At 41.0% G+C, this 20,287-nt stretch overlaps 1 long non-coding RNA gene across 1 annotated transcript in view; it reads right to left on the bottom strand.

The window, feature by feature from the left end:
- LOC107201208 overlaps window positions 1-13,491 on the bottom strand; it is an 83,239-nt gene extending 69,748 nt beyond the window's left edge. Inside the window, exon 1 of the long non-coding RNA XR_001520097.3 lies at window positions 13,008-13,491. This is a non-coding gene — a long non-coding RNA (uncharacterized LOC107201208). The remainder of the gene's footprint in view (window positions 1-13,007) is intronic.
- Between the last annotated feature and the right edge of the window lie 6,796 nt (window positions 13,492-20,287).

Raw genomic sequence — 20,287 nt, 5'->3', positions numbered from 1 at the left:
TGTTCTTTTTTCCTTTTTTTTTCCTCCTCCCCTTCTAATTTTGTTTTGTAGGTAGTTGGAGATCTGTTTTATTTTAAAACAATGAAGAAGGCAGAATCCCCTGAGGTAAATTCATTGAGTACTGGGAGGTCTTGGTAACACAATTGAACTGGCACCAAATCAATAAAAACAGAACAGAAGAAAAAACAATAATTAAAACATTCTGTCAAAAAAACGGAGCAGTAATTAAAAGATGCAAACTATTGTTTTGCTACACTAATTACATTTTAATTTTCAATAGCTTGCTGAATAGTATAAAAGCCCATGCCTATAAAATGTCCCAGTGACAGTGCTCTTTCTGCAACTAGCGTGATAACAGTGTTTATGTGCTGTAACAGAGTGGTATGTGCTTTCAACTCTGTGTGGGTGAAGCTAGCTTCCTTGTAAGATAGCATGACAACGAAGTTTCAATTTTTAATTTTTTTTTCTGCCGTGGAAAATTATTACTCAACACACACACACACACACCGACACACGCAGACGCAGACGCGCGTGCACATCTACACACACACAGAGCCAGGCTCATTCCAAGGGAGATGCTGCTCAGGGCACTTCCAGTGACCTCAGTGGGAATTCTGCGTGTGGCGCAATAGCGGGCTGCTGGCCTGCGTGAATACTGCACTTAGGTTTAGACCATGTTGTTTCCTTCACATGTTATTGAAGGATGAAGAGAAAAACAAATTGAATTTTCCTATTAATATACACCATTTGCAAACCTAACACATGCAACTTTTTAGGCAGGGTCCTGAGGACTTTTCTCACAGAACAGCCCTTATAGATTTCACTGGTAGATACCCATACATAAAAGAAACATAATAAAGCCCATATTCTGTACGGTTATGAATCATAGTAGTCCTGAAAAAAATTACGTAATTCATTTAGCTGCTTTTGAGAAAAGTTTGCTTTTGAGAAATTTCCATAGGCAGCTTTACGAAACACTCCAAACGAAGCATACATGTAAAGGAGTTTGTTGTTATTGTTGTTTGCAGCAGCTCAACACAAAGTCAAGTTATCCAGATGACTCCTGGCAAAATCTGGATCCATTAGCTACAATCTGTTTCTCCACAGCTGTAGTTTACACACTCTGCCTTTCATATCATCTCATTTGAATGATAGAGTTCTTCCAGAAACAACATCCCATGTGTTTAGGCATGCCCCAAAAACAATAGATGCCTTCCATCAAAGTGGGAGCGGTGGGGAAATAATTTCTCAGTAACTAATCCCTGGATTTCAGATGTATGAAATCAATGAAATGCCTCAGTCTATGAAAATGGTCAGCACTGCCAAACAACATTTCACAGCTTTACCTCAATAACTCTTCTACATTACCAATTTACTTTGAAATTATTTCAAAATTATGTAAATATATTATTTTATAATATGAAAATAAAGAAAAGACTGCACCAAATGATGGAATAAAAATAAAATAAATCCTTCATACCACCGCAGCCAGAAACACAAATACAGAGGGCAATGTATTTTAAAGAGAAAACATTGAGAAAATATCATATATGTTTTCAGCACTTTACAGTTCCTTTCATATCCTGCTAAATTAACCTCTCAGTTATATGTATTCATTTCCATTGAGCTGATAAGGATTAACAAGGTATAAAGCATCAGCCTGCTATCTGGAAATACACAAAAATCAAATCCAAACAGGAAGGAATGGTAACAATATTACCAAAACCAGAGTCACTTACAGTGTATACAAAATCTGTTTGTTTTTCTAGGGAGTGATAAGGTGATACTGATCACACCAACAGTGCTGGTACTTTTTGAAGATGGAAGTTAACCAGGAGGTTAGGATAGCTAACTACTCTCAATAGTACCATTTATGTTGAATGGAAAACTGCAATTACATATTTTCACACACCAAAGTTGCAAAACCAAAACAAAGCCAAGGGCAAAATCTAGAAAAAAAAAATTAAAAATTAAAATTACAGTCATCTACTCTGAAAAATCTAGTCCCTTATCTTCTGGGAACAGCCCAAATTGAAGGGTTTTTTACAATGATGCAAGAATAAATTGCTTCAATAATTATTTCATGGACACAGAGTATTCCCCAAATCCCTATTATTATAATGCTAGTGAAATGCCCTGATTTACTGAAATTAAACAAAGACAGATATTTATTTAGAAGTCCTGTAACTGCTACAACCAGTAAATGTATTTCATCACTGTGATTGCAAAAACAAATACCTACCATAAAAATGCAGTTCACAACAACACAGAACTGAACGGAAATAGAAATGTTCTTAATGTTACACTAATGCTCATGGCAGAAGTATTCGACTGAAGGAAAAATAAACCAAAATAACTGACTGAGGCTGAGCCATGGATGATTCTCGGTGACCAGAGAGCTGGGCAGACCCCATGCAGTAGTATTACCACAAGAACAGCTTCAGGGCACAAGGAGGTGCTGAACAGCTCAGGAGGGAAAGGTGGGATTGGTGTGGGACATTAATGCTAGGACTGTGGGCCTGGGGTCACAGCAAGGGAGAAGGCAAGGATGTTCTTATGGCCCTTGGAAGGACACAAAAGACTCAGGATGCCAAAGTCATGTCACCTCCTCTGCACCATCTGGATGGAGCCACCAGCTGCAAATAATTTGCCTCTCTCACTCTACCAGTCTCTGGAATCACCTGACTATTGTAGATATAGCCTTTTTCCTTTGAGTTCAATATACACCTGTTCTAGGGGAGGATGTTGCAGCAGCATTAAAGTTGTAATTCTCTTCCCACTCCTGTGTGCTGGGGTTGCTTCAGGACAGAAGGGAAAATAAGATAGTTCCTCACAGCATATAAAGTATATGTGATCAACTTTATACGGATAAGAGTGGAAATCATGCAATGATTGGTGTTAAATCTGTGTTAAAATGCTCGCTCTCCCAAGTCCCACTGTCTGTTCTGGATAGGTCACTGGATCCACCCCTTCATGAATCCTTGGACACTCATTTCACTTCCTGAGAAGACAGGATCAAAAGCAACATCAAGGTGCAAATCTATATTTACATATTGCTCCTGCACTTGATTTTTTTGAGTATACAAAGGCTGTGGTTTCACAGCTTGGCAGAATAGGGGTATAACCATTATAACTTGACAAGCACACTGGAGGTAGAGAAAGGCTGCTCTGTAGCTGAAACCTGGTCCCAGCCAGATTAACTTCTCTATATTACCAATAAATCTCTGTGTCAGGTGTCCTCTCAGCAGGGATGGGAATGTCATGGGCAGCAGGAGAGGACAGATATGCTGATGAGCCAAGGTAGGGGCATTCTCATGTGCGAGTGAGCTGCTACAGTTCTGCGGTCAATGGTCCATGTGTTTTAAAATTAGGTTTCTTTTAGATCCTCTGAGTGACTTTTTGAGTTGGAGATGATGATGTGACATAACCACAAACAGCTACTCACAGTGTGTTTTGGATTGTATTTCCTCCTGCTGCAGAGCTTTCTGTTAAAGGAGATGATCAAGGCAATTGTAAGTACATGAATAAACTCAGACATTATTACACCTTGGAAGCATAGTAATGATAGCCTTCTGCCCTCATTTGGGTAGTTGTTTAATGCTAAAGCCATGAGTGGGGTTTTATATAGTAAGCACACAATTCTGTCAGTTCTGTGCTAATTGTAACAAATATTGGCTGATGGAATCAGCTTCTCTCTATTGGAAATGCAGCATTTTGAATGGACAGCACAAAACTAATTAAGCTAGGTGCAAAGGCTGAAAAGTACAGCTCTTTTTCTCCATGAAAAGATGCTCAAGAAATGACTAGAATTCCCACACAATTTTAGTAACCTCCCTAAACATACCTACCTTTTAATTACTTCTCACTTGTACCACACAGTCCTGTGGCAACCCAGGAGGCCTTCTTTAAAGAAAAAGGCAGTGTAGCACATGTAACATTACACTACACTGCACATTTACCTTCCCATACAACCCAGAGGATTAATGAAATCCTCTCTTCAGTCTCTCTAGTAGAATTATATATCTCTATAACAGATGCAAGTCAGTACTCAGCAAAATGATTTCTTGAAACTCTTTCTGAAATGCTGCATGCCTCAGGCAGAGGCCTGCAGAGAAAGAGCTATCTCCGGTGATCCTTGTGATCCTAGCAAACAGCCTACTCCTAGGAAAATGGAAAACATTATATCCCTTGCCCCTCTGGTAAGAAAGAACCCTCTCTATCTCCAAACAGTGAGAAACATCAACCAACCTGCTCTCCCAGTTACTACCAGCAGCAAGTCATTGATGCTGCAGTAAAGAATAGGTTTCTCTTTCCTCTCCTCTGAGCTCCAAAATACATCCAGACAATCTCTTCAATGAGATTCATTTTTATCCTCACTCTGTTGCCTGTTAACTCTAAAGTCTGTGATTTGAGTTTCATTAACAATACAAAATCAGATGTTGAGACTACCCTAGATAAATTTCATCCCTCTCTGGCTCACGACAACAGGAGTGATGAACTCAGGGACTGATCAATTTAGGGATTAATGGACTTCTATTCTGTGTAGGGCAGAAATACTAATGGCCTTGACTTGGCATGGAAATTAAATTAAAATGAAACTTTGGATTTTTCTTCCTTAGACAATTACAAAGCAGGTGGGAACTGAAGAGTGCTCTAATTCTACACTTATTTTAATCTTACCACATTTTTGAGTCTGTCCTGTAATTTATTGCAAGAGCAAAACTGACCATGGAATCCAACATTTAGCAGTATCTAGATCATATAGTGGGCAGCTTCATAGGAAGTTAATTGGAGGAGGCTATTTGGACAGAATTGATAGAACTGTAGCAAAAGAGTAGCAAAAATTATCCTGCAGTACAGGGTCCATGTTCAGCACAGAAAAGGAGGCAGAGGATCTGCCTGCTGACACATGAAGTAGTGCTCAAATAACAGGTTTCAGTATTTGCAACAAAAACACTAGCTTAAATAAATACTAGGACCATTACAGGGGATAAATTTCACAAGAGAGTGGGTAAATTCCTATTAAACAATACTTATTTTCTTTCAAAATGAGCATTTAAGACCCTGCTGTACACCCCGCTTCCTCTGACTGCACTGACAGTGGAAGTGACTAGTAAATATAGACACTTAGGAAGAGGAATTGTGGCTTTGCTGAAGGGTATCTCTTTACTGTATACTCAAGGACATTAGAAAATACCCCCTGAAATTACTGGTCTTTTGGCTTGATAAAGCGAACACAGTTCACTGTTGAAGAATTTCTGACCTGACGAGGAATAATAGAAATACTTAGACTAGATGATGTTTTCTTTGAAAGCATAAGGCACTTTTCTTCTGAGGAAGAATTAAAATATTAATTTGGACTGTGGTTAGCATTTATCACCTCTGTGAAAACAATAGCAACATCCTCGTTTTCACTTCTTCAGCCTTACAATCAAAAGCTCATTAAAAGTGAGCTAACATTTTTGGAGGCTTTCAAATGGCAGAACACAGCAAAAATAGGTGAGGTCATCGGCTTATAAAAGGGAGCAACACTGCCATGCACAAAGTGCAGGCTGTCAGTTTTGCCAGCAGCCTGTGTCAATTCCCACAGTTCAACAATAACTAGCATTGAGACTTATTTAACAACAAAAGAAAATGAACTCTGCAAGGGGGGGTCCTCCTGTGGCATTTGCTGCTACTAGTAACATTAGAGACACTCTATTATTTTATCTTTGTCATTGTGGAGTTGTACCTGTTGCATTCTCAGAGGCACCACTCGGCACCCACTGCCAAGGCATAACTACCCCTGGGCTCTGTCACAGTACATGTAAAAATTACAAAAAAAAAGCAGTGAATTTCTGCATTCCTTGTTCTCTACAGTGCTAGACTAGAAACATACATAGCTGGTCACATTTAAATATCTTCAAATATCATTTGTGATGCATTTATGATTGTTCAAAGGTGCTGACTCCTGCTTTACATACCAAAAAGGTACAGCAGGGGGAAAGGGCCCTTTTCGCTGTCTGGGGTGTGTTATATCTGTCCAAATGAAAAAAAAATCTCACTTTTTTTCAGCTCATTTTCTAGCCATCCTCTAGACACAAATTATTATTAAGATTTAGTTTAATATTGACTTTTCCAGTAATTTTTTCTCATTAGAGTACAGCAGGCAGTCTACAGGTAGCAATGACCTTTAGTGACTACAAAGTAAATCATACACAGAGAAGAAATAATGTGCTTTGTTTTTTGGTTTCTGTTACAAGTTCTGTCTTGCCTTCTTTTTTTCTCTTTTTTTGGATGACAATCTTGCTTTTCTTATCTTGCATTACTGATTAAAACTGAAACAAATCTGGAAAACATATATTAGGTTTTGTAGATTGTAAGGTAACACAAAGATAACATTCAATTATTATGAATTTATTGTTACAATACAAAGGGAGAGGTGTTTTTTGTTTTTTAATTCTCATTAAAAGAGCCTCACAAAAATCCTGCTTTAGGATTAAGATTCTGAGATCCTTTTAAATTAAGATTCTCTGCCTTTCAAAATTAACACAGAATCTCACATTCACTAAGTTGGAAGAGACCTTCAAGATCATAGAGTCCAACCGAACCCTAACACCTCAACTAGACCATAGAATGTTGTTTTAATTCAGTCATAAATGCTGTCACTGTAGTTTGCTGTCTTGAAGTTTATTTCCTTTAGCTTGTTCAGAGAGTTCCTGAATTTTGCAGTATTTTGTCGGCCGTCTTGCTCTTCTGGTTTCCATTTCCTAGAGCCTGATTGACACAGCAGCTCAGAGGTGAGAGCACTGAGCCCTTTTCTGCCTTTCTAGTGAAACTGCAGTGGTTACGTGTAGTGTGTCGGTCGTGGGTGGGGAGACGAAATCCACATCTCGTGAACCAGATGCTCATGAGACAAAATAGTTTATTGTGCAGAGCTCACTTATATTCTCGATTCAAAACTCCCAGGCTTAGGCAGCTATTGGCTGGGATCTCTCTCTGCCTAGATCTTTGGCCAGTGTTGTTCTTCCTATTAAGCTTGAATGGGACTGACTGAGGGACATGTTCAGGCATGAACTAGGCTAGCTGGATTGGATTTGTGTTATGGTCAGATTTACTTTGTCCAGTCCAGGCCAGCTGTACTGTGACAATATTGTGACAGCTACAGAGGTAAGGGGTAACTGGACCCAGCCTAGTCCTGGCTGCTGGCCAACATCCTCCCTCACCCATGATCCTGTCAAGCTCTTCAAAGGCCCTTACAAGCACTCCTTCAAATGTTTCAATGAAAATAGTCTGGATCAACAAGAAATTGCTATTCAAGATAATGCAGCTCAGTATTGCTGACATTCATAGGGAGGTCTTCCCATGTGTATCTGGCTTTGGAAAGGCAGCAATATTTGCTGGCAGGGGAAAAGGTGATGTAGAGCTTCTAGGTGTAGATTCACAGTAACAGAGAATAACAGCATGGCTGAGTTTGAAAGTCATTTCTAGAGATCATTCGGTCCAACCCCTTGATCAAGCAGGGTCACTTACAACAAGGTTGCCCAGGACTAAACATATGGATGGTTTTTGAATATTTCCAAAAAGGGGTATTCCACAGACCCTCCAGACCACCTGGGCCAGTACTCAGTTACCCTAACAATAAAAATATATTTTCTCATGTTCACAACCTTCTCTGTTTCAGTTTGTGCCTGCTGCATGTGTCCTGTCAGTGCAGTGAGCCTGGCTCTGTCCTCTTTACACACTTGCTTCAGGTGTTCATTGATAAGATCCACCTGAGACTCCGCTTCTCCGGCCTGAAGTCACAATTCTCTTAGCCTTTCCCTGCAGGAGTGCTGCTCTGTTGCTTAGAGAAGGTTTTAGCAGCAGCAAAATTGTGTTGTTTGTGCCTCTGCCACTTCTTGCTCCCCTAATCATAACAGTGGCTCTTTGCTGGCCTCTCTTTAGTGCATCCATCTCTCTCCTGTGCTGAAGATGCCAGAACTGGAGACAGTACTCTGGCTACAGCCTCAGGAGGGCTGAATGGAAGGGGAGGATCACCTCCCTTGATCTGTTAGAAGCACTTCTCCTAATGCAGCCCAGGACAGAGTTTTCTGTGAGGTTGCTGGCTCATGTCAACTTGGTGTCCAGCAGGACCTCCAGGTCCTGCTCTGCAAAGCTGTTTTCCAGCTGGTCAGCTCCCATTATGTAGTGGGCCATTAGAGTAATGTGGATTAGTCCTTCCCAGGTGTAGGACTTCACATTTCCTCTTGCTGAACTTCACGAGATTCCTGTCAGATCATTTCTCCAGCCTACTGGAGTCCCTCTGGATGGTAGCATGGTCCACTTGCACATCGGATGTTCAGGGCAGTCATGTCTTCAGCTGTCATTGTTAGAGCCAGAAGACACACATCTGCAATGTGCAATCTGCAATCCCTGTGCCATTCCTAGTGCTATCACTTATTCTGGATCAGTTAATTCTGCAGCCTTTGCCTGGTCTGTCTTTGTATTACACACTGCAATAGAGCCTAACAGGTATTTAAATGAACAGTATGAGTTTGTACGAGACATTCTGGAAGTTAGGACATTCTTATATTGAATAATATATACCTGGCCTATATTAAAGCACTCAGAGGTGAAAACAGAAGATTTTTATCCTCATCAGTTCATTTTTTACTGGTTGGAGTTGAGGAGATGAGCTGGGAGAAAGACTTAGGGGGCTGAAAGGCAGCAAAGAAGTGTTGAACCTAGTGACCTGGACCAGGCCTGCCACACTACGGTCTCACCAAGTATCATCGGTGGCACAAACCACAGCTTCTCCTGCACAAGTTTAATAGGTAGTAGGACCTGGCACTTGCAGTCAGAGAGGTGTAGCGAGTTTCACTAATCTCTATGCCCACTCCTTTGAGCAGAATTTGGGCAGAACAGAGAGCTGTACTCCTAGGATATAAAACAAAGCCATGTCACTTCTTGTGGCACTGCCCTGAACCAATCCTTCATGCAGTGACTTTTACATTCTCCTTCCAGGCCACCAGCTGTCAGATGGTAACAATTTCCATCCACTTGCTGACGTGAGCTGGTTTTGAACTTTAATCCAGTCCATGACTTAACTGTGGTGGCAAACACTTTTTAACTAAAAAGAGCCTTCAAAACAATTAAAAAAAAAATAAATAAAACCAACAGCCCTTGCTAGCAGCGCAGCTTTCATAAAAGGCTTGACAGATGTAAACAGGCTGAGCAATCACATGAAGGAAGGAAGCAGCCATTGCGTGACTGCAGGAGCCCGTGGTTGCTGTGTCTGGGGCACCTGGATATTGCTCCACACAACCACCACTCCAAAGGCCAACACTCGCCCCACAGAGCTTCCAGTCTGCACTCACCATGGGGCACAAGACAGATGCCAGCTGATGGGGGAGCACAAGGAAACAATGAAACAGCAATGGTCAGCATGAGAAGCAGTAGTCTCATTATTAAATCATCTCCATTTACTTTCCTAATATGCTAACATTTTCTGCCACACACAGATCTCTTCCTCCCAGGCAGTACTGAGTGCCTTCAACTCCCAGGGAAGTCTATAAGTATGGAGAGACGTCAGCGTCGTGCATGAGGTGCTTAGCATTGTGCATGGCAAAGCCTGGAGAGTCAAATCTTGGCTAATTTACATACTCTGGCTTGGAGCAACAGTCACCTCTGTAATGGAAAATTATTATAATACAATAATACAGCTGGGAAGAATTGGCCATGTTTCTTGGACACAAACAATAGTAGTTTCTTAGTCAAATATATATGGGTAATAGTTAAAACATTGCTCTTGCTACAGTTCTGAAGATAATTTCTTTGTTAAAAGTTAGACCTTCATGGTAGAAAGAATAATACTGCCATTTTCTATATGAATCTTTTCTGCTTGGGAGGCGGACAATTCACTGCAATCAATGGGTATTTGGTGTTGTTCTTTGCATGTATTCCATGCAACAAGTTCCTTAAACTTTCTTTTCCTGAGTGGTGCTCACTGTGGGAACTCAGCTGGTCAGTCACTTTTCTGTGTTCTCCCTGCTGCCTGGTGACATCCTCACATTGCAGATAAGCTGTTTTCTACTCATGATCTGGATAGTCTCATTCCCTTGCTGGATAAATTTGGTGTTGAACTGTCTGACAAGTCTCCAAATTTTTAATGTATTTATTCTACTTAATACCTAGTCTTTTTCAATAGTTTTTGCCATTGTCTGTGCCTTTGATGGATTTATTAATAATAGGACTTAATCAAGCATATGAACTGTAGATTCAAAACTAAATGGTTGCAAATTAATTTGAATTATAAAGATTAGCCTTAGGAAGGAAAAATGTGGCAAACACCACAGTCTTCTGAGCTAACCGCACCTTTTGGAAATTCCCAGAGGAGCTGATTCACTGGAATGACAATTACCCTCCTGCTTTCCACCCCCCCCTCCTTTTCTTCCCCCAGAGCACATTGTTTTACAGGAAACTTAATAAAACTCAGTTTGTTAACAGCAGTCATTAGAACTTTACTGAGATTGCTCATGCTGATGATAATCTTTGAGAAGTTTTTTGGGTTTTTTTTTCATTCCAGCAGGATTTCTCTGCTTATTCACACCTACCAATTGGTACTGGTATGGGAACCTACCCCGAGGAAGGGCTATGAACCCATTTGTACATCACTGATGTCACTGGGAATTTTCCTGTTGGGCTCAGTAGGACCAAAGTTTATAATATCCTGAAAAGTAATCCTACCAGATTAGACACTCATTCTCTTGTTCCTTGCACATTCAGTTTCTAGCAACAATAGTTTTCATTTCGAGTTGCTGGATTTTGGTTTGTTTTTTTTTTTTTTAATTACATATTATGAGTCAAAGGATGTTGAATCCAACACTCCTAGGAAACAATGGGGACAGATCCTTCACCCTGGCTAAGTGCCTTTTTGTCCTTCTGTGTGGCTACTTTAATTTGTACCAGAGGCCAGCCATACACACACGCATACACATGTATACACATGAGACCTAGCAAGCCTGAAAATTAAAGAGAAAAGAGAAAAATGTTTTACTTACTCTTTTAGCTTCCTCTACCTAGCTCGAGTTTTAACACACAGCATGGAAGAGGGAAAATTTTAATAGCTAAAGAGAAAAGGAAAATAATCACCATTAAATAATTAGAGTAGTAGGTAGCTTGGGGATACTACAAAGTAGAAGGAAAGAAAGTATTTATGATGGCAGCAGAGAGTGATCAACACTGTAGTGCTTTGCCTGACCGACTTAGTCAACCAGTATTAATGCACAGACATTTTTTACTGTAATGGCCCTCTCCTTTTCATTAATTTCCACTCTTGAGCTACTTTCTTTCCTGTGTTTATATTGTGACTCTGCTAAACTGATTAGTTTTCCTGGCTGTAACACTACAATACAATACCTTGTAACCTAGTACTGTACCCTAGATATTTGCCAGAAATATGTGAAATATGGTAGGAAAGCAGTATCTTCTACAGGGGATAAAAGTAGCAGTGTTAGCTCTCTGATAAAAATCGTATTTACAAACAGTCACAGTTTATCATTATTATTAGTCAAATGTTTCAATTAGGAAAGCAAAGACATTTGCCCTTTTTAGGGAGAAGGACGATTTAAAGATGGAAAAGGCTGGCAAAAACCATAGCTCAGTTCAAACCACTTTTGGGAAATTCCCAGAATGCTGAATCACTGGGGTGGGCAATTACCACCCTCTTCAGCTGAACAATCAGAGGTTCTAAAGAGAAGAAATATATACATGCTTAAAGAAAGGAAATGCAGCTTTACTGCCACTTTTTTTATTGAGAGTAATTCCTGAGAAATAATTTTCTGCTTATAATGAGTTTCTTCTCCTCTTAACCTCACACTCACCAGGAACAGAACTAACCACAGAGATTTCTAAAAGTTTATCAGTAACCCCATATTTTCCCCCAAGAAAACACTCTCTGGAAGGCTTTTCAACCCTGGGACCCAGCTGCTGAGCAGGTTTTTTTATGTCATCTAGCTCCCCTATCATGTAATCCCTTAAGCATATGCATTATTGCATTACCTGAGGATGCTTAATAAATCCAGACATCCCAACGAAGCCAACTACTTGAAAGCCAGCAAATTTGGGGCCCCATCTTCTGGAATTATTTAAATTTATATCATGCTGAAAATTATGATTTTCATGTGCATCTACCACACTCCTTAAACAAACAAAACGTGGCAGTGGTTTCTTTGATAGGATGCTTCCCCATGACAGTGTTCCTCTAGTGAGGAACAACAAGTCCCTCAACAGTGGGACCAACTTGCACCTTTAGTGTGAGTCAACAGCTCTGTCCCATGAGACAGCAAGTGCATAATCGCTAACACAGTAGAAAATGGCTGGATTTTGACATTTTTCTCAGGCCTCAAAAGTCCTAAGAATACTCCTCTTTCATTAGTCTGTCAGATGCTACAATACTTCATCTTCCTGTGGTCCCCCAAACCCAAGTGATAAGGCCCTTTTGTAGAGATGGTGCTTTAACAAGCAATGTTTTGCTGTTTCTCAATACACAGCCATTGCTTCGATGGAGGGATAATAAACTCTTCCAGTCCCCATCCCTACCCACATTTTGAGTGTCATTAAAATGGAGAAGAGCACAATGCAAGGTATCAAATAGGCAAATTTCGGAGAATTTCACCTCTACACTTTCCAAACCAACAAAATCCAAGTACAGAAGAACAAGAAATTTAAGCAGTATTATTTGGCTATTAATTCTTGTTTGTGTCTTACTTGGCCAGTTTCTTTCATAGCCTTCATTGTAAATTCCTTATCCCATTCCCCTGTAATCTCCACACCTCCCAGGGACTGTGCACTCAGCGCTCCTCAGAAGGCCTTCCCACATGCCACTTGCTGGGCCTTGGGACAATGTCAGCAGCCAGCCGCTCACCTGTGGGTGAGCTGTGCTGCCAGGAGCGTGTCTGCAGGGCCTGCTGGGCTGGGGAACCTGCCTTCCTGCTGACCAAACAGAGAAAATCAAAGTTGCTTCTCCCAGCGCCCAAGTTACTCACTGCTGCTCAGGAGCTGACAAGAGGAGCGGCCCACAGACGTGCTCCCTGTCCTGAGGGGTTGGGAGTGTTGCATCAGCTGTTGTCTCAGGAGTTGTGACCCGCAGTCCCTGTCTGTGACCAAGCCATCAGTCAGAACGCTAACCAGGCTCAGGTTCTGTCACTAGGCAAGAGGTACAACTCCACAGACCTCAGCTGGCTGAACGGATCCAGTACAGAGCCTCTTGCCCGTCAGCTGAGGGAGCGACCCCAGTACCTTCAGAACGCAGTCTGCCTCAGAGAGGTGTCTCATGCAGGAAGGATCAATCTTTCTTCGGAGCTACTCATTTCCCAAAGTTTATTGGAGAGAGAGCTTGGACAACTCGTTTAGAAGTGTCCCACCTCTCTGGATTCCTGCTGCAGCTATATTAGCACCCATGCTGTGCGGCTTTGAATGAAAACAAAGGTGATGGTAAAGGTGTTTTTTTTTCTAGGCGGTCTGGCTTTCTTTTGCTTTGAAAGAACTGGTATTGCAGTAAGACACTTGAGTGTGTGGTAATGCAATGAGATAGCCCCACACCCAGTCGACTGAAAAGTAGCTGGCATTTAGCCCAGTGACTGGCAACATTAGGTGTGGTGATATCTCTCAGTATCGCCCCACCCTGACATGTCCAGCATTTCATCGGCACAGGCATTAAGGTCCAGTTCTACTACCCATACAATGAGTAAGGGTGACGGGATGCAGGTCTGTGTGAATGAATATTGCCATAATTGCAGCAGCATTTGTAACCTTATTGTGCCAGTGAAAACTCCAAATCAGAGCTTTGAGAACAAGGAACTAATTGGCTTGAAACAGTTTCAGTCTAATGACCTCTTACCAGAAGCTCAACAGTGCATTAAGGTTTATACCCAGGGTTGCTTAGATTAGTTTCAATTTCAGGTAGTGGGTATCCATCCAATTACTCTCCTTCTCCTCGCTCGGGGTAGAGCACATGGCATTCCTTCTGCTACTTGATGTGCTAAGCAGCATGTGAGTTGGCAACTCGGGCTGAAAAGCAAATTAGCATTATGTAAACTGCAGGATTCTGGCACTCACATTAGGATCACTGATCTGGCAAGAAATCCTGCCAAGCTACCAAGCTTTCCTGAGCCCAGAGAGAGCTGCAAACCCTAATCCAAGAGACCAGCTGACAATAACAAAACAAAAAGAGATTGTGGGGGAGGGGAAACAAATTCTTAATTGTCTGGGAGGGTACTGGTGGGAGCTTGGAGGTGGATTTCCTGTAGAAACCTAACTCTTGTTAGTTTCCTGTAGAAACCTAACTTCTTGCAGTGAAGAAACACAGATGGAAAGGTGAGAGACAGAAATATAAGAGAGAAAGGGAGAGAAAGATTAAGGAAGGTAAGGAAGAAAGAGAAAAGGGAAGGGAAGGGAAGGGAAGGGAAGGGAAGGGAAGGGAAGGGAAGGGAAGGGAAGGGAAGGGAAGGGAAGGGAAGGGAGAACAGAACAATTATGACTGATCCACAACAGGCTATGTTGGCACCCCAGCTGTTTGTGCCTGCCTGTCTGCTGGCATTACTGCCTGGCAGTGGGCCAGCAGAGCAAAAAAGAGGTAAACCCAATTTGCCACAGACACCCTCAGTTAATGGGCTCATCTGCGTGATGGACCAGCCGGGACCTTGGTCCTCATCCCCTTTTGCTGACTCTCTGAACACAGGGGCAGCTGCTGCAGGAGCGGCAGACGACAGCAGGGCAGTAATACCTTAAAGCACTTCAGCCGGATTCACCAGAATTCATCTGTCTTCAGGATGTTTTTAAGGCATTCACTGGTAAAGATTTTTTTTTTTTTTCAGGTGTTGAAATAAGCTATTTCTGTTGCTTTTGTCTGGTCTATGAAAGCAGGACAAGGTCAATAATCTTTACATCTTAGTTTGGATGGAAGAGAGAGGGAAACTAGAAGAAAGTGTAGAACAGTACCTAAGCCTCAGTGAAAACCAAAGGGAGTTGTACATCTGTCTGTGACTGTGCCTTAGAAATTATTTCTGTATTTCAGCTTTAATAGGTATGCTTCTTTACAGCCTTAGCCACAGCCAGCATCCACCCTTATCTGTGCTAACGCTGTACACATACAGCAAAAAGACTGTGTGTGAACCCTTAAAGCCTTTTGCAGTTCTTAGATGGTAAAATACACCTAACCACATGAGGGTCAGATAGCATTTAGTTATAGTTTTATGCCATCAATTGCATCAGATTGTTCTCTAATTACACAAACACCTGTTGCATTATGAAAGAAATTCTATATTTTTTAATAAAGGGGTTTTTTTATGGCAAGATCTAGCAGTATTAGTGGTTTTAAAACACTTGATGATGATTCTTCACGTTAATGGGGAAAAGTAAATTTGTAGCTTTGTTGAGAGTGAGACAGGCTGAGAAAGATCCTAAGTCACAGGGTGATCAGATACAGCAGAGGAGCCTCTTTAATGGAATTTTTAATCAAGCTAGTGCACTATAGGATTGTATATACTTAACATTTAAAAATTATTGGTTTTCACCTTGCTCATGGCTTTATCCATGTAAAAGCTCTAGAGGGAATGGGTTGAGCTCTCTGATCCCCTGCCTCTCAATGGCCATCAAAGTTCAGTGTAGTTATCTCTGTACTAAGCTCTACAAACTTTTTTTACCTCTTGACCAGTCCAAAGTCCTTTATTTTCGGTATTTATTTTGCAACTGGTTCAGTTCAGTGCATTGACATCAGAACATGAGACAGAGCTTCTTCAGCCTGCTACTATTTCGAGGACCTGGCCCAGTGCTGTGAACCCAGTAGGCAGAATGTACCAACCCTTTGAGGGTTTTGTGTGGAAGTCATTAAACCAAGGCAGTGGAATTGTTTCATTTACTTCATTAAATTTGTAATAGGCTTCATTAATTTCCTCTGGACTTTCATTACAATAGGAAGAAACTGAGTCAGGTTCTGGATTTCCGTTTCTTATGAAACAACTGTGCTTGTTTTTATTTTAGCTGGATACACAGCTCTGCATCTGCTACTCCAGACTCTTTCAAGTAAACTGACGGAGAAAGTCTACTTTCAGACATACTTTTCTGCTTTGTTTCCTTTTCTCCTGCTCCAAAAACAGCATCAGGAAAACAGGAACTAGCCTTTGATTTCTGTGTCTTCAGTTTTCTAATCAGAATGGCAAACTAGGATCCCAGGAAACAAGGTGCACTATTCGATATCTATATGACTGTAGCAATACTGCTGGAAGAAAGTTGAAGATTTTATTACCCATATCTAGGTCACAAGGTCAAAACTAATATGCTTATGCTGAGAGGGGAGGTAACCCTAGTGCCTCTGGATAATATGATTTCATGATGGCAGGCAATCTTCCAGATTTCGTTGTGTTTCTTGGGAAATCCTGGTTGGCAATCACGTATATGTTTCCACACCTCCTCCTTACAGCAGAGCAAGTTGTATTTTAGGTTTTTGAAAAAAATCTAATCCTTCTCATCCAGGTAAAATGATGTAGCATATTTGACTTGCTCCTTTACTAAAAAAAATCTACAAGCCAGGCAACAGAAAGCAGGGTTTTGACCACCTCTGTCTCTGACCCTTCAGGAGAGTGAGTACAGGCAAGCTGATCCTCTACGGTGTTTCCTCTACCACACACTGGTTTCTCTATTTACATCACAACCTTTTGTGCAGTGTAATTGTCTAGCACAATGGGGCCCTCAGTGGGAACCTCAAGGTATTTCCATCATAAGAATAACAAACAACAGCAAGGAAGAAGAACAAAAGGAGAAACACTGTGATGACAAGAATAGGTCCAAACTTCATCGGACAGAAGTATTTCAAAATTTGGGACTTTTCAAAACTGAAGAAGCAAATAGAAGCAAATGAGAGCATCCAACACTAGCTTTTGTCTTGAGCTGCAATGTGTATCTCCAAAGAATCATGGCATGCACTGTATGCATTGCTTCTATTGTTAGAACGTATTAAGTGAGAGTACAGTGAAGTTCTAGAAATCGTAGCGTGTCTAGCATCATCACAACCACACGTTATATTGTGCCTTGCACAGTCTTCTTCCCAATATTTATATTTTAAAAATCCAGTTAGGAGTTTTTACTCCTTTCCTACAAATGATTTATTTTGTTTTCTTGGAACAATAGTTCACATTGTTTTTCTCCTTCGGAGCTTTCACTTTGATGTGTTGGCTTTGACTGCTGGAGGAAACGTTGTGGACCAGAAAAGAAGCATTGCTGTGGTCCAATTTCACTGTAAACAGCAGGTGCAACAGCTGCTGCAGGAAAGCCACTCGTTTTCCTGCTCTTTTTTGGGGATGAAAGAAGGGGATGTAGCAACTTATTTTTCTGGAAAATCTGAGACATAGGAAACAAAAATAAAGACACAGTTTGAAGTGTTTCCTTTATTTGTCAAAAGTCTCAGCATGCAAAATAAAGAACATGTAAATACTGTACTTTAATATGTAAATACTGCATGCAAGTATGCAAATCCTTCACCTGGATATGATAGGCTTGGTGGTATCTATAAATCTGAGCACACCAGGCCAAACACTCAGCTGAGCTATAATTTGAACTGCCTCCTCAGCAGAGCCAAACTAATTTTCACCACCAGTAATGTGGCAGAGTCTTATAGTGGCATGCCGAAGTGTAACAGTAATTTGTCTTCTGTACAATCTTAAAGGGAAGGGTGTAGAAGAGACTGCTTACACATATCAGTGCTTTCCATGTTCAGAACATATGGTTAATTAATAAGCCCTTAATTGTATGTGCTTCTCACAGAGATGTCTGGGTCAAGCTGTAAAATGTTTGTGCAATTCTGCATGTGTTCATACTGACCCTTGCCCTGGAGCTAGAGGGAACAATTCTCCTAGCCCTCCGCACAACATGGGCTATGGCCTGCTATGCTTCTCACAAGCCCACAGCACTCCAGTTTCAAAGTGAATCTACTTAAAACATAAGGTTTTCCAGAATTTGTAAGGCAACACCAAATTTCTGTGTTGTCTCATGATTTCTAACAGTTGAGTTTATCAGTAGAGATGGTCTTTAAGAAATCAGCCAGTCACTGCCAGCAGAGGAACTTGAAGTCAAGGAAATTCAACTTCTTTACCCCTAACTATGGAAAACAAGATAAAATTTTGTGTAGGAGCTCATCTACGTGTTCTACTACAATTCTGGTCCAAATAGATCTTGTTATTTCCTTCATGAAAATGGTTTCACAAGCAACGTCACTGGGATTTACATGCATCTGTGCTGAAAATAACCCTTGTTACCTATGCTGCTGAAAGCAGAGCAGTATTTCTGTAAATAACCCCACCCCTTGCTGAAAAGTGCTCTCACTTGAAGACAATGTAAAGAGGAGACAGGCAGTCACCTCTACAGTATCTAATGAGCATTTGGGAGGGGATCCAGGGCTGGAAACATTTTGTGACAGTCACACAGGCCCTCCTTCTTGCACTCTTTCCCTCTGCTCTGGACTGCCAAAATCCTGGCTCCGCCAGACGTACCAAGAGTACATTTTAAACAGGGATGTTAATCCTACTCAGAGCAGGATTAGCTGCCCCTGAAGCCTCTGAATGCCAGCCAGATGTTGCTGTGCAGCTGGCAAAATGCCCAAAGCAGCTTTTAAATTCCTTTTTCTCTTTTAAGATGGAGGTCTCTTACCCGAAAGCAATATGCTCTGGGAATCTCAAAGGATTATAGATCCATCGCAGGAGATGGCTCATTTTCACCCACTTGTAGTCTACTGATCCCAATCAAAAGACTCTCAGACTATACCTGTATTAATAAACCAGGGAAGTTTACTGGCATAAGCCTTTCCCACATATTTTTAGCATGCTTTGAAGTCTGGTCCCAGCTCTCCCTGGCACTGTCCTGACAGCATTCAGGCATCCGACCCATGGGTTGTCATTCTCAAGGACAATTTGGGTCTGGTCACTCTGCTCTGCTGGAAGAGGAGAGCTGAGAAATATAGACATATGCTGTACTATCAGAACTTGACATCAGATCCAGGGAGTAGTCCTTGGTTTATCTTATGTGCTGCAGCAGACACAGTCCCATTGCCTTCAGCGATCATTGGATTGTACACAGAAAAAGATATTCAATAGATTGTAAATGTTAAAGACACTCAGCCCAGAAACTTGGTTAAACTGGAGCTAATTAGATACCAACAAGAGCATGCTGTGCTCCATGCCCATACCAATTCATATATAATGACTTGAAACCTTGTATCTCCAAAGGAATGCTTGCAGCATAACTAAATTAAGGTTCCTACCTTGCAGATTGATTATTCCTACCTTATAGGCCTCTTCTTGTGGTAAAGAAATTGCATCTCAAAAGCAGATTTTGAAATAGATCTTGGGGAAGGCAATTTCTTACCAGGTAGCTTTTCTTGTCAAATGATTTAGACAGGACCTTGTAGTCATCTCAGTACTCCAGCTTCTTCTATACAAACTGCTATACAGCACACTTCTGGTTGAACTTATGCCATCTAAGCACAGGTTGTATGTTCAGGCTTCCCCTACTTAATCACATAAACATAAAGTCATATTTCTGGACTGGTTACCACAGACCTCACCTTATTTTCCCAAGCTCACTCAATCACTCAACGTACCCTCTTCTATCTTCTTTTTTTTCTCCACCAATCACTCATTCATCCATGACTCGCAGTCTTTTCCATCCTTTCCAAATTGCTGCTTTTTGCTGACACAGCAGCCTACTTAGATAATGAAAATCAAATTGCTGTAATGAGATAATGCCATGCTTTTCACTAAGAACAAATAGAAGCAGAACTTAGAAGAAATCTGGAGGATTAGGAGCAGGGATGTTATTATTGTTTAACTCCAAACGCCTGAGACAATCTGCCAAATCTTCTGAGTGTGCCTCACGTGGTTAAATTATCCTGAGATACTTTATGCTCCAAGAAGTTAGCAGACTAGCCTCAGGTAAAGAAGTGTCTTTCAGCACATATAGAAAAAGCCCTGAAGAGCCCTTGATGTAAGGAGAGTGTGTTGAAACACATAGCTGGAGCCAAAGAATGTATCTGTAAAACAGAAACAAATCTAATAATAATTCTATTACTAAGGTACTTGGAGTTTTTAGAGCATTATTTTTAGATGTTTTTAAACACTGATTTGTAGTGAAAGATCATAAATATTTGGAGGGGGTATCTGAAGTCCTGCAGTAATCAAGTGCAGACTTTAGAAATCGTTAGCAGTTGTTCAAATTCCTTTGTAGGGCTGGATAGCAGCTCTTGATATGAAGTGGTGTTATCTTTGACTGCTTATGT

The sequence above is a fragment of the Parus major genome, chromosome 3, assembly GCF_001522545.3.
Source record: "Parus major isolate Abel chromosome 3, Parus_major1.1, whole genome shotgun sequence".
In the NCBI taxonomy this organism is placed as follows: domain Eukaryota; kingdom Metazoa; phylum Chordata; class Aves; order Passeriformes; family Paridae; genus Parus; species Parus major.
This window is presented reverse-complemented; position numbering and strand designations above follow the sequence as displayed.